At 41.0% G+C, this 15,493-nt stretch overlaps 1 pseudogene; it reads left to right on the top strand.

The window, feature by feature from the left end:
• Window positions 1-4,951: 4,951 nt before the first annotated feature.
• Window positions 4,952-12,695, top strand: LOC103208843 (annotated as a pseudogene).
• The last annotated feature ends 2,798 nt before the right edge of the window (window positions 12,696-15,493 follow it).

The following is a 15,493-nucleotide window of genomic DNA, read 5'->3' as shown; positions in this document are numbered from 1 at the left end:
GGTCTTAGCTAAGAAGTTACTCTAACTTTGTCCCATGTTAACACTATAATGCTTATGACACTTTTACAGCACATACAAATTTGTATGTAGGAATATCATCTGCCAATCCTATGTATAATCACAGGTATATTCCATTTGCCTACCCATACCTGATCTTCTTGCTTGTCTACCTGTGTATCCACCCATAGAGTAGTGTTTGTCATTACTGATAGTGCAGTATTATGTATATATTAGTATTTACCATTGTTGTCAGTGCCTCTTGTGTACCTCTTCCTGTCTTCCTTTTCCTTAGTGATATTGTGCTGGTCACATGCTGTTTTGGTTATCCTGTACCACTCTAACAGGAATACTACAAGTGGAGGCTAGAAGTCCAAGTTCAAAGTGCCAGTTCTAGGGGCTAGGTGAAGGTCCCTCAACCTTGGGCTTCAGCTCTGCCTCTTGCTCCCCACTCACTGAAGCTAGAGGCCTCTCTTCACTCAGACAGCTGCTGGCTGCGGAAGCTGACAAACCCAAGGTTGACAAGTAAAATGGCACAGTCCCAAAATTATCAAGCAACACAGCAGGCCACTGTTCAAGTCCAGAAACAGTATCCATATTGGCAGATAACATGACAGGCTGCTGAGATGAAGACTTGGGCAAATACAGGATCCATATTTGCCAGAAAGCTCAGAGACCTTTCTCAAAATGTCTTCATATATACTGGAGGCAGACCATATGCCTAAGGCAGCTACTCAGCTGCTCACAGTGAATTCCACCATGGGGTTGATTACCAGTACCATCATGGGGAATACTACTACATCCAGCTGCCCAGCCACTCAACCAGGCCCAGCCAAGTTGATACACAACCTTAACTACCACAGTTCTACCCCTTGTAAACTTGGCACCTGTACAGATCTCCTTCACTGGTTGACTCCAGTTCCCTACTTCACCTGAGTGGTGACCTCCCTACTTTGGCCTGACAGGACCCATTCCTCTGCCTCTTGGACATGGCAGCCCTGCCCCCCTCACTTTTGGGCAGCAGATATGGACCTATCCCACTGGTCTTCATGAATGGCATTTCCACACTCCAGAACCAGGTTAGTAAAGGTCTGACTCTTTGAAACGTAGGAGACTGATAGGTCCACCACTCCCACACAGGCCATGGTCCTACCCTTTGAGGCTGAAGCAACTCTGCTTTCCATTGCCGTGGCCTCTCAGCTTCTGTCAATTAATGCCTAAAGGCAATCCACTCTACCAGGAAGCTTCCTGTTCAAAACTTTCTGTTCTGTGGGTCAGCCAACTTGCTAATCCATCTCATGCCACTCTCTTCTACCAATTAGTACCTAAAGGCAACCCACTCTGCCAGGAAGCCTCCTGCCCAAAGACACTCAGCTTTCTGCTCCATGGGCTGGTAAGCCTGTCACTCTGTCTCATGCCAGTCTTTCGGCTCTCCTGCTGCCATCTCTCTGCCAGTGTCTCTTCTGGTGTCTTTGCCAGGAACTCTGATCCAAGGACGCACTCTACTCCTGTTTCTGTATTTTAGGTATCTGTGAGAGCAGCACTCCACTCTTGGTATCAAATGTCTTAGGCTAGGCTCTCTAGAGAAGCAAAAACAGTAAAGCTTTACATATATATACATAAATATTTATCTCATGAAAATGGCTCACACAGTTACAGAGGCTGGCAAGTCCCAAGTTCCTGGATCAAACATCAAGCTGGAGACATTTCCCAACTCACACAGCTGTAAGAGGTGACGAACCCAAGATCAGCAGGCAGCACGATAGCATCCAAACCCAACAAAAGTTCTTGAATTTTCCCAGGATGTCCATATATATATTGGAAGCAGGTCACATCCCTAAGGAAACTCCCTCTCAATTGATTTGCTGTTCAAAGCATATACATCTGTTCTTGTCATGGGAGTGACCACACCACAACTACTTAAACCACTGTTCTGATTACTTAGTGCCACTCTGACAGGAATACACCACAAATGGGATGGCCTTAACAAATAGGAGTTTATTCTTACAATTGGGAGACTTTAAGTCCACGTTCAAAGTGCCAGGCTCTAGGGGCTGAGTGAAAGCCCCTCAACCTTAGGGTCCAGCTCTGCCTCCTGCTCCCAGCCCACTGGAGCTAGGCATTTCTTCGCTCAGACTGCTGCTGGCTGCTGAGGCTGAGAAGCCCCAATGTTGACAAGTAAAAGGGCACAGTCCTGATATTACCAAATCACACAGCAGGCCATTAATTCAAGTCCATTGTACGTCCCACGGTTGGCAGAGCATGACAAGCTGCTGAGCAACAACATGGCTATGTGCAGAGTCCAACCATGCCATAAACTAGAGGCCATTCCCAAGGCTTCTCCTTATATACAAGAAGCAGACCACATCCCAAAGGCAGCTATTCAGCTGCTTGTGGTAGATCCCATCATGGAGTTGATTGCCAGTCTCATCATGGGGAATAACTACCACCAGCTACCCAGTCACTCAACCAGGCCCAGCCAAGTTAACACACAAACATAACTACCACAACCACTCATAACTGTAGGCCAACCAAGTTGACATACTACCTTTCCCTTTGCCTTTATCATTGCATTTCCCTTCATCAAAATCAACACATGTCTCTGTATTACCCAGCAATTTTTCCTCCCCTCCTATCCTATCCCTGGTAACCAACAAAAATAATTTCCTTCCCTGTGTAAACCTTTCTTTGACTTTTTATAATAATGAACTCATAAAATATTTATCCTTCTGTGATTGACTTACTTCACTTAGCATAATGCTTTCCAGGTTCATCTATGTCATGAGGTGATTCACTGATTCTTCATTATCCTTTAATGTTGCATAGTATTCCATTGTATATATGTACCATAGTTTTGTTACCCATTCATCTATTGATGGGTACTTGGGTTGTTTCCATCTCTTTGCTATTGTGAATAGTACTATGATGAACATGGGTGTGCATATATCTATTCGTGTCCGGGGTCTCATTTCTTTATGATATATTTCTAGTCGTGGGATTGCTGGATCAAATGATATTTATATTTCTAACTTTTTAAGGATGCGCTCTACCATTTTTCATAGTGGTTGTACTATTTTAAAGTCCCACCAGCAATGTATGAGAGAGTCCCAGTCTCTCCATACATCACCAGCATTTGTTGTTTTTTGTCTTATTGAACTTTGTTATTAGTGCTCGGGTGAGATGATATCTTGTTGTTGTTTTGATTTGCATCTTTCTAATGGCTAATGATCATGAAATTTCTTCATGTGTTGTTGGCTACCTGTATATTCTGGCTATTTTTAATGAGATTTAAAATTTATTTGTAAAAATAGTATTGTTGTTGTTGTTATTTGCCATCGAGTCAGCCCCAACTCATAGCGACCCCTCCTTGGGTTTCCGAGACAGTATCACTATGGAAGTAGGAATACCCAACCAATACAGGGCTAGATAATTTTTATTTTCCATGAAAGAATGCTAATTTGCTCCTATTGAGTGCTCATGGGGACTTGCAATCTGGGGTTAGTTTAGTGAAATTCCAAGGGCCATCAGTTAAAGCAAAGATGGCTGCACTCCTTGCAAAAGCTGGATTAAAGTCCCAATTTTAAAGTTCAGCTCTTTGTACTCTCACCCCTAAATGTGAATGGTTCACCCTCACAAAGCTCTGGATTCCAGTGTTTATATCCTAGCCTCCCATGACTTCTCAGCCTTTCATTCCTTCTGAATCAGTGAATGAACCTAAATGCCAAGCTCATGTCTTTGAGTTACTTTTTCTATCAGATATTTGCCAGGTAAATCCTACTATATAGTAAACTCCTTGAGGCATTCAGGAATTTGTTTTAAAAATTTATCTACCTATTTTTAGGTATCTTCGGTTTGGGAAGGTTGGTTTCAATTGCTTAGATTGCCATTGAATTCTAGAATCAAATTTTAGTAACTCTGAGGAAGATGGAAAGCACAAAGTTACAATGACTTTATGTAGGATGACTTAGGTGCGTTATCAATTATAACAATCCAATGACATCAGAATGAGGGCAAAATATAAGGAAAAGCTGATGGGGAAGGGAAAATAAAAAGGTGTGATTTGGGAGGATAAATTGAAGACATGGAGAACTAAATTCATCTTTGGAGGAGTTGGACATCACTGGCCTGCAAATATGGTACCATCATTACATGTGACGGAATTGCAGAAAGAAGGGAAACGTGGGCAATTTGTGAAGTGAGACATGTGAAATATCATTTCATCTTCTCTCCAAAGACATGACCTAAAGAAATTGGAGGAGAAAAAATTAACACTGACAACACATTGAATCCGGAGTGAATTTGAATCTACATACAGATTAGGATGATATTAGTATATAGAAAGTCGTTCATGTAATTAAAAAGATATTAACTGGGATAGATGAAAAATAAGAAGACAGTAACAGACTTAACACTGGTTTGAAGTGCATTACAAATATCAAGAGCAACAAAAAAGGTAGGGAAGTTCCAAAGTAAATAAAGATCATGAAAGGTCCTAAGAAGTGACAGAGAGATAGCAATGAAATTACTCAACACAAGTCTGACAGGACCTAATAGAGAAAGAGAGTCATTTGGTGACACCACTCTTGTTCTAAGAATAAACATCAAGCTATCAAACACATACATATTTTTAAACCCAATCCCCTAGTTTAATGCTGTCCGTGTAATTTATGATTGGACAGAAGGTGCCAAAAGCCAGATTATTAACTTTCAACTCACTCTGGCAATTGAAATGGCAATACATGTTGAGAACACCCAGAATGATGTATTGTAAACACACACACACACAAAAAAAAAAAAAAAAAATCATTAACAAACTATGTTTGAATGAAAAGAAGGAGTGAGAAAGCCTTGGAAACTTGCATCCTTACTACAGTCACCATTTTGGCCATGTGGCTAATACGTCTTAAGTTCAGAACACAGTCAGACTAAATGAATATCTGTTCTCCCCATAGCCATGGACCCAGCAAAGTACATCCCTGATGAACATCTGCTCAAAGTCAAAAAGAGGCAAGATATCAAGAGGTGCTGGAAGAAGTGGGACTGGCTTCTGAGTACTGGTTGCCCAAGCTGCAGGAACAACTGGGTGTGACCTGTGCCCAAGCCTTACAATATCTAGAAGAAAAAGACCTACTGAAGCTATAATCCCAGGCACGATATCCTTGGGAAAAACGAGCCATGGAGAAACTACTTAATCTGTCACACTCAAATAGCCTTTCAAAGGTACAGAAGTCTCAGAAGAGAAAGCAAAGGCAAGCACAGCAGGCACTGAAGGAGCTGATGGACTTGATGTCAAAAGGGAAACACTGACAAGAAGAGACAGTAAGGGTAAAAGAAGCAGTTGTTGTTGTTATGTGCCGTCGAGTCGGCCCCGACTCATAGTGACCCCTCCTTGGGTTTCCAAGGCAGTATCACTACGGAAGTAGGATTGCCCAAACTTCCTTCCGAGGAGTGGCTGGTGGGTTTGAACCGCCAGCCGTCTGGTTAGCAGGCAAGTGTCTTAGCCACTATGCTACCAGAGCTCCCAAAGCTGAGGCAAACGATGGAGATCCCAAGACAGTATTGGTCACCGCCTGAGAGGCCTCTAAGGGAAATTCTGGAAAATATGCAGAGACAACTCAACCTCATGGAGGGGACACTGTCCCACAGGCAAAACCTCTCAGATAGAGATCTACTGCAATGGGTGTCTGGAGAACTGGCCCTGCAGGGAATTTATAAAACCAGTCACCAAAGCAGTCTGATGGAAAAGAGAGAGAAGATACTCAGTTTCCCCAAGAATTGCTCACTTGGCTCTGAGCAGGGCACTCGGATAGAAACAAAGGAATTTTCATCTTATCATGCAGAATCTATGTCCATCCAGGCTATAACAAAGCTGGGCTTCAGTATCACAGCCTTAGCCAAGGGTGGAGAGTGGGTATCCAGCCTGGAGGCAGGTATGGATCACAGCAAACATTCAGAATCTCAGGAGAGCTGACACAGTCTGAGCACTCTTATTCCTGCACAGCCAAGTTTAACTATGTCCCACTGGCCTCCTGCTACTTTCCCACTGTCGAGCTCCAATTCTCTAAGGCTGCTCTCCAGGAACTAAAATGCATTGAAGACCTTCTGGGATGATCTGAAGGCTCAGACACTCCCCTTACTGAGGCACAGAATTGAAGCCTTCTTCCTCAGGTTTGGCTCTCACGCTAACCAGGGCCCTCAGCACCTGGGAGGAATCTACTGGTGGAAAGTTGTTTCAGAGGGTTTCCGAAGAGAGCAACTGGCAGAAGTGAAGCAGCAGTCAGCAGAGGCTCTGGACACATACACAAGGGGCAGCTACAGTGGTTTTGGAGTGAAAATTGCTGCAGGTGTGAACGTTTCAGAGTCTCATTCAAAAACAGCCACTCAAAGTACTAAATTTCAAAATCTCCAAACCAAAATCCAATTGTCTGTTGCCCACACAGGTGGCCCACCAGAAGCAGATGGCCTTGCTCAGTGGAAAGCTGAGCTTATTGCCAGCAATCAAACCTGGTGTGTCATTGACCAGGAACTTCACCTGGTGCCCATTTGGGACATCAACCTCTCCAGCCACAAAAGCGATTTTAAGGATCCCATCAGGTGGCAAACTGCCTGAAAGACAGCCACACTGCTCTGACTGGCCTCACTGCCCAGATCCAAGATGGAGAGGAATTCTTCAGTGCTGGACAGGAAGCTAAGGTTTTCCTAGAGGATGTGAAATCCTGGGAGGTATCTGATCCTGAACAGCAGCTGAAAAAACTGCTAAATTTCATGCAAATATTGAGTCAGAAAATTAGGTTATGACACCTGGATTAATATATGCCTCACAGATTGGAACTTGCAGAATATCCTGGTGAACACTGTCAACTTCTGCAAAGGGTCTTCCATTCACAGCATTAAGTTTATTAAGTCTCAGTTGTGCACTCTTCTGGATCTTCACATCTACAAAGTAGAAAACTTTCCTCAGGCTCATTCCTTCATGCAGTGGCTCTTCCAATCAAAGTCTTACCAAGAGCAAGTGAACATTTCTCAATTTCCTGAATTAATTAAAACTTTAAAGGAGACACAGAAGGGACTCGTGGAATTTAAGGCCAAATCTAAGGCCAAGGAAACTGTGGAGGAAGCTCAAAGAAAAGCCTCTTATAAGATCAGCTTGTCTCTCAACTCCTTCTTGGAGAACCTCAGAGAAATAGAGCAGCCAGACACACAGCTCTTGCTGCTTTCCGTTGCAGCTGGTGCAGGTTATAATTTGGAAAACAATACTTTTCTGTATCTGCTAGGGTGTGATGAGTTAGACTACTTGCTGCATGAATTGCAAAAGGCCCATGATAATACCACAGGCTGAAAAATACTTGCAACTACAGGGCTCAGGGTTTCCTGGTGCTCACAGGTCTGACAGCCATGTAGGAATTACAGCTCTTTCTCGAGAGAAGAAAACACAACATTTAGTATTAATAAGACATCACATGGGGTAATCAATGTCCATAGAAGTTGCATATGTCCTAAGCAAACTTGGGTCAGATTATGATTGAGAAAGCCTAGAGAAAGATGAGATTGCTTATTGATGGGGATTATGAAGCCACTGTCTCTTCTTTGCCTATGGATGATGTGAGAAAACAATTGAAACATCTCTTCCATCAAAAGAAACAGCCCAATGAAGCAGATAATAATGAAAATAACAAAATGAAAGTGATAGAATGTGGAGCTTTCCTAGACTTGCTGCAGTATCTAGACCTGAAACTTTACTACCGAAAGAGGATGAGCAGAGCTAATTTCCATCTGGTCTACAAGGCCTCTGTGTACAACACCAAGCCCACCTCTGAACAAGAGCTTTCTTTCTATTTCCTACAGAAGCTACTGATGTTAGATTATAAGCTGAGATACCTGGTCTTCAATCAAGGGTGTTGAGAAAACACAAGACCCAGTCTCTCTAAGTGCCTCAGGAAAGGAAAATGAGGCTTTTGACACATATGAAGACTGTTGAAGACACTGACAATCTCACTATACTACAGCCACTAATCTGAGGTGCAACATTCACCCACTCTATTCAGATAGCAATTTATCCCTGTGCTGATGACTTGACCAGGCAATATATTTTTGCCAAACTTTCCATTTGTCAGTTTGCCCTTCCTCTTGTAGTACCCCACCCTTGCACTTCTCAAATTGAATTCTCTCTCTGGTCTCTCAGTCAAATTAGAGGAAGCTGACAGCAAGCAGGTAATTCAGCAAACAGAAAGGACAATTACAAGAATCAGCAGATGTGTCATGTACCTACCTCCATTGTATCCTTCATTTGAGTTGGAAATGACATCTCTATGTCCAAATCTCAGATCATGAGCTCACTTGTCAGTAATCGTAAACATGATGTCTTTTTTCATCAACACTGCACAGGGAGCAGTAAAAATTGTCTCTTAATGAGGGGTGTAGTGGAAATCTGCTGGCTCTGCCAGGGGGTGGGGGGGTAGGTGAGGATAGCTTTGACAATTGTGTGTCCTTCACCAGTCTCCATGGAGATGCAAAGGAGCATGAGCGACAGCTCACTTTTCTGCAGGAAATCTCTTCTTTCATTGTGGTCCTCATGTCAGCTTTTGATAACAATACAGAAAACAGAAAAATCGTTCATGACTTGTGCCAGTCATCAAAATCTTTGATCTGTTTGCTTGATGACAAAGAAAAAAATGTGGCCAATAATTCCAGCCAGAAAGTGAAAATTGGGATTAAAAAAAGGAAATGAGGCAGAATTAACAGAAGAGCTCACGAGTACAATCAGACATTTGCTAGAGCTATCTGACCTAGCTCTCAGCTTAGAGGACTGTGCCCAGATTGCTCATAAGCAAGAATTCCTAATAGAAGAAGTCCAGAGAGACTGCGAGGAAGCCAAAGAAAAGGCACAGATGCTAATTGCCCTCTTGGAAGAAATGGAGTTATCTAAGATGAAGGAAAGGAGCTCTGGTAGCATAGTGCCTAAGGCACTTGACTGCTAACCAGAGGGCTGGCAGTTCAAACCCACCAGTCACTCCTTGGAAGGAAGGTTGGGCAATCTACTTCTGTAGTGATACTGCCTTGGAAACCCAAGGGGGGGTCGCTATGAGTTGGGGCTGACTCGATGGCACATAACCACAACAACAACAGCAAGATAAGGAAAACTTATTATCCCTTCAGGGACAACTATGGCATCTTTGGTGTAAAAAGGACAAAGAACTCTATCATCCGAGAGAAAAGGGGAATTGGAGCATTGAACAATAAGAATCACATTGAGACAGATAAACAAAGAATACAATGTCAGCAGTTGACCAAAGCCTTTCCTCTAAATGACTTAATGCAATCTGTCCTTGAAATTCTCCAAGAACATTCTGAAACTCACACCAAACTTTACTTCCTGCAGTGGTTAAGTGTGTCTTTGAACAACCTAACCACTGGGCACTTGGAAAAACTGCGTGAGAAACAAAGCTCTTTGTGGTCACGGATACAAACAGAAAAGCAAAAGACACCAAAGAGCAACTCCCTCAGAGAGTGGCAGAATAAGATAGAAGCCATCTCAACAGAGATTAGTGACTGTACCTTGGGAATAGAGCACCTTCTCAGAGAAGTTGGACAGATCCATGAAGTTAGAAGAAGCTTCCTCCACAAGAGATACTCTTTGCTTCTCCCTCCCCCAAATTGCTGCTGATCTGATGATATCCGGGGCTCCAACTGAGCTAATGGACGGGGATGCTTGTTATGTAGCTCTGAAATATGTGGCAGCAGTTTTTGACAAAGTCTCTGAGAAACTTGGAGACAAATGGCTGTTTGTTCTCTATTCTTGGCCTGCAGAGCTCAGGGAAGTCCACCCTACTAAATGCCCTTTTTGGGCAACAGTTCACTGTCAGTGCAGAGAGGTGTGCCTGGGGGGCCTACATGAAGCTTCTGAAGGTGGAGGAGACATTCACAGAGGAACTTGGCTTTGACTTTTTGCTTGTTGTGGATACAGAAGGACTGCAGGCACCAGAACTCAGCAACAAATCCCAGAATATGGTCAATGAGTTAGCAACCTTTGTCATTGGACTCAGAAACTTGATTTTGATCAATATTTTTGGAGAGAATCCATCAGAGATGCAGGATATTCTACAAATAGTTGTCCAAGCTTTTCTCAAGATGAAACAAGTAAAAATCTCCCCAAGTTGCCTATTTGTCCATCAGAATGTAGGGGAAGTTACAGCTAGAGACCAAACTATGGAAGGAAGAAGGCGGCTAGAGCAGAAACTAGACCAAATGGCAGCAACAGCAGCTGAACAAGAACAGTGCTCAGATGTAACTCGCTTCAGTGATGTCATTAAGTTTGATGTTAATATTCATGTCTACTACTTTGCTAACCTCTGGGATGGCAATCCCCCAATGGCCCCTCCCAATCCTCACTGCAATCACAATGTTCAGGACCTGAAAACAGAATTCTTGTGACTGCCAAGGAAGAATCCAGGGGCAGCATTGTGAAGATATCAGAAATAAAATTCCGAGTTCAAGATTTATGGAGGGCCCTCATGAATGAAAACTTTATTTTCAGCTTCTGGAACACCTGAGAGGTCATGGCCATGAGCAAATTGGAAATAATGTATAACCAGTGGACCTGGGAGCTGAGGAGTCATGTGCTGGGCTTGCAGAATAAGCTGACCAACAAGATTCAGAATGGAAAAATCCAGGTACTCAAACCCAATGAAGTTGAGGCTCCAGTGACAGAAAAATATGAAACCATCAAGCAAGACCTTGAAAAATATTTTAATGAAGGCCCAGAGAGTGAAATACTGGTTCAGTGGAAAGAATATTTTGAGAATAAACTGACAATCCTTAAAGAGGCACTTATTTCAGAAAGTAAAAGAAAAGTTGGTGAGTTTATTTGTTTAAAGAAAAGCCAAGAAAACTGGATGCAAAAAAAAGTCAGCTTATGAAAAGGAATTGTTGGAAAGAAGTTGAATGTTGGCTTTAAATGTAAGGGAGAAAGAGTTGAATGAGGAAGAGCTACACAAGAAATTCAACCAACTTTGGGAAAAATGGGTCTGTGAGGTATCCTCAGCTCTCCCTCTACCCACAAAGACTAACATTGATGTGGATTCTGAAAACATACTTTTGGACTACTTCAGAAAGGAGAAAAACATGGTGGAGGCATTATTATTAAAAAGTAATTCCAGAGAAAGTTTTCAAATCAACTATGATATACTAATCAAAATGGGCAAGACATTTTTGGGAGTCAAAAAGTCATTAGAGACAAAGTGTATGTGAACTGCTGTATGGAAAGTGAATTTGCTCCGTAAATCTTCACCAAGTCACAATTTTAAAAAAAAAAAAGTCATTAGAGGTCCATGATAAATTGTTCATAAATATGACTACTGACGGCATTCTTTCAAGATTTACTGAAACTATTAACAGCATTAGGAGGCAACAGCATGATTACAACCCAAATGACTTCCACAAAATCTTGAGAATGATAGATGAGGAGGTGACATTTGCATCCCCTGAAGAAAGATACACATTCACAAGTAAATACAAAATTGACTTATCTTTGTGTTTGTTCCAAAGAGCATCAGAGAATTTTAAGGAGCTGCACAGGACATTCAAGAGAGCAAATGATCCTATAAACTATCTGGAAAGCAAGAAAAAGGATTTCTTCATAAATTTTAAGATCTCATGCCAAGTAGCATCTTCCATCAAAACTTTTGTTCATTTTCTGTGGTATAAGCTCACTTCTGCTGTCTCCACCACCATATGAAATGAAATAGCCCCTAAAATTGCTGGGGACATGTGAGCTACCGGCCCTGAATACAAGGGAAACAGGACTAACCTGGAGAAACACCTTCTTACCTCTCTGGCAGAGGAAGAAAACTTTGATAATTACTGGCAGTACATTCATCATTCACAATCATTTTTTAGGAACTACATTGAACAGCATATTCGTAGATACTGTTCAGACAAAAGAGGTGAAAAAGTGAAGACTTTTTTAAAAATCAGTTTAGATGACATCAAGAATGTCATCCTCTCAGCCATTCATGAATCCACTGCAGTAGCTAAAGACAAAAGCAGTACTGCATCTGAATGGTTGGATTTGTTCTGTGATTACTTGGGAAATAACTTGATCTTTCCACCAAGACTTGGTAAGCATTGAACACCAGGAGATAAAAGATACTGAATTTCTCAAAGAAACCATGAGTGAAGTCTTGGATCCCACAATCAAAAGAATAGAAGAGGATTTTCTGAGTATGTCTGTAGAAGAAATAGTTCCTGAGATTGAAAAACTGCTTTCTGAACATCTCTGTGGCTGCTGGAAACAATATCCTTGCTGTAAAGCAATTTGTACAAACACAATTCCTACACATGAAGGAGACCACAGTGTTCCCCTCCACCATCCTCGGGCTGTCGAAGGAGGGAACTGGTATAAAACAGACCATTTTACCATTGAAAGCTGTACTACTTTGGTAGCAAGTGACTGTTTATTGGTTTTGAGAGATGACTGGAAAGTCCCCTATAAGAAATACTGAGAAGCAGGAGGGGAATATGCCACATGGAGCATCAACCCAGATTCATCCGCACAGCCATATTGGAAATGGTTTATCTGTCACTTCAGATCAAAGCTAGAAGAAAAATATCAGAAAAAATTTGTTGATAAAGGTAAAATCCCTGATGTGTGGACCAAAATAACAAAGCAGGATGAGCTTGATGATTTGAAAAAACAATAATATTCAGTGACCACAGCAGAGCCCCAGTATCTGAACAAGCGAGTTCACTATCTAAACAATCCTAAAACACCTCCTCCCTACAAAGAGCCCCTTTTAAATTCTATTTATAAAATGAAACATCTGCATAGGGAGACAGCTGGGGGGGGTGGGCAGGAGCGCATGGAAGGAAGGACACAGGGAAGAGGTAACTATGGGGAGGAAGTGGGAAGGGAGCTGTTGCATTTTGGGGGCACAAAATTCAAGCCACTAAAGTAAGGATATAAAATTTATTCAAAATAGTATGAGTAGCCACTGGGAAAAAAAATAAATGCAGAAAATGGAAATTATGAAATTTAGGTGGAAAAGATCATCTCTGTACCTATTATGCAGGTAAAAGTAGTTTAAAGAAGGGCAAGAGATGAAACAAATTACTTGTGGAGTTATTTTCACAGTTTAAGTAAGGAATTACAGTGGCTTAAACTTAAGTGTTGGCAGTTGAAATTGAGAGAGGATGGATAGATTCAAGATATTATTTTGGAGATAGAATAATTAGCACTTAGTGATGGATTCCATATTTATATAAGAAAGTAAAGAATAAGGAGAAATAAAAGATGATTCCCACTTTCTGATTTTAACATCTCCATGAATACCATTAACTGAAATGATGAAAATAATTTTATCTCATCCATGTCTTTTTTCCCAAGAAATTTTATCTTAGAGTTAACAATGGAATGCAAAATTAAGATACTTTTATTTACTGGAAACTAGTTTGGCCAACTTAGATACAAGGTTCTAGAGGAGGGATAGGTAAATGTTCTTAAAATATGCAACTCCATTGGATCTTGGCATTAAAGCAACAGAAAATTCCTAACTAATAAATGGGGGGCGGGGAGGGGTAGAGGAAATGGGAATTCTCTTCCATTCAAAAATTCCAGTACTTAATTCAGAAAGAAAAAGTGGTTCTTCCTCTTGGAGTGTAACAAAACAGTCAGGTCCTGTTGATGTTTAATGTTTTGAAGAATTAATGCTTTATGAACATTTCATGCAGATAATAAATACCAATTCACATTTAAGTTGCAGCAAAGGCAAACCTTAAGCATATGAAAATTTCTTCTCTCAACACACCATGTAAAACCAAAGTCAAACTCACCAGCATTGAGTTGATTCTGAGTAATAGCAACACCCATTGGGTTTCCAAGGAAGCAGACTGCCTCATCTTTCTCTGTTGAGTGGCTGAGTGGTTCAAACCACCAACCTTTTGGTTAACAACCAATGCCTTAACCACTACACCACCAGAGCTCCTTAACATATGGAATAGAATGGCAGTCTATAAACAGTTGACACTGAATTGATTCCAATTCATGACAACCCTATATAAACTCTGGTGGCACAGTGCCTAAGACATTTGACTGCTAAACCCACCAGCCACTCTTTGGAAGGAAGATGGGGCACTCTACTTCCATAGAGATATTGCCTTGGAAACCCAAGGAGGAGTCGTTATGAGTCAAATCAAGTTGATGGCAGTGAGTATGTGTTGCAGAGTAGAACTGTGCTCCACAGTGTTTTCAACAGCTGTGACTTTTCAGAAGTAGACCTCCAAGCCTTTCCTCTGAGGTGCCTCTGGGTAGATTTGAACCTCCAACCTTTAAATTAGAAGCCAAGTCTTTAACCATTGGTGCCACTCAGGGATTAATACACTATGTATCCATTAAAAAAAAAAAAACTGTCAGTAACTATTTAGTATTTATATTCATATGTGTTTGTAAACATCTTTGTTTCCTTAAAATAAAAACAAGTATTATGAAATAAAAATTTCAAAAAAAAAGATAGATAGATAATAGATGTAATAAATCAAATAGAAGCTATAGAACTATAGATGTGGACACTTCTTAGACATAACTAATCACCACACGGGATTAGTTTTCTTGGTTTGAAGACTTAGGTTCATAGTCTTTTGGGTCAATTCAGTTAACTGGCATAACATAGGTCATAAAGTTCATGTTCAGCATCTCAGTTTGATGAGCAGAGTCTGGGGTCTTAAAAGCTTGCAAATGGGCCTCTAAGATACAACTATTAGCTTTCTATTCTTCGGGACCAAAAGAGAATGAAGAAAATCCAAGAATCAGAGGAAGAATCAGAATACAGAACTAATTGTCTCCACAAACCACAGCCTTGACATCAGAAGATCTAGATGGTGCCCAGCTACCACTACCAAATGTTCTCATTTAGGTCACATTAGATGGATCTTGAGAGAAACAGGGGAAAAAAATGTAGAAAAGAACTTAAAAGTCTCAAAGAAACCAGACTTATTGGACCTTTGGGACTGGAAAAATACTCAAGAGTATTGGCCAGAGTTACGTTGAAATCAGAAACTATTCTCTGAAATCACCTTTTGACTACAGAGCAGGTTAAATCAAAAGTGAAGAATTTCAACCTTGAGAACTGTGCTATTTTAAAAATTATCCACATGAAACCAAATGGACAACAGCTACTCTAAAGCATAGACAAGAAGTTGTGGGGGTGGGGGGAGGTGGCAGTGAGACAAAATTAATGGGACTGGAGTAACTAGAATGAAAATAATGAGAATGTTGACACAAATTGAAGAATGAAAGCAAGATCACTGAACATTATGTGTAGAACTTGTTGAATGAGAACCTGTTTTGCTGTGTGTACTTTCATCAAAAATACAATAAAGTATTTTATACAATAAAATGTGGGCTTACTTTATTTTATAGAGATCACTATGGCAAATAAGAAATGTTCACCAAGTGTTGGACATTATAATTTATGACTCACAAATGATGTTTTTTGGTACAACA

The sequence above is a fragment of the Orycteropus afer genome, unplaced genomic scaffold (assembly GCF_000298275.1).
Source record: "Orycteropus afer afer isolate SDZICR_OR568_19922 unplaced genomic scaffold, OryAfe1.0 scaffold00014, whole genome shotgun sequence".
Lineage (NCBI taxonomy): Eukaryota > Metazoa > Chordata > Mammalia > Tubulidentata > Orycteropodidae > Orycteropus > Orycteropus afer.
This window is presented reverse-complemented; position numbering and strand designations above follow the sequence as displayed.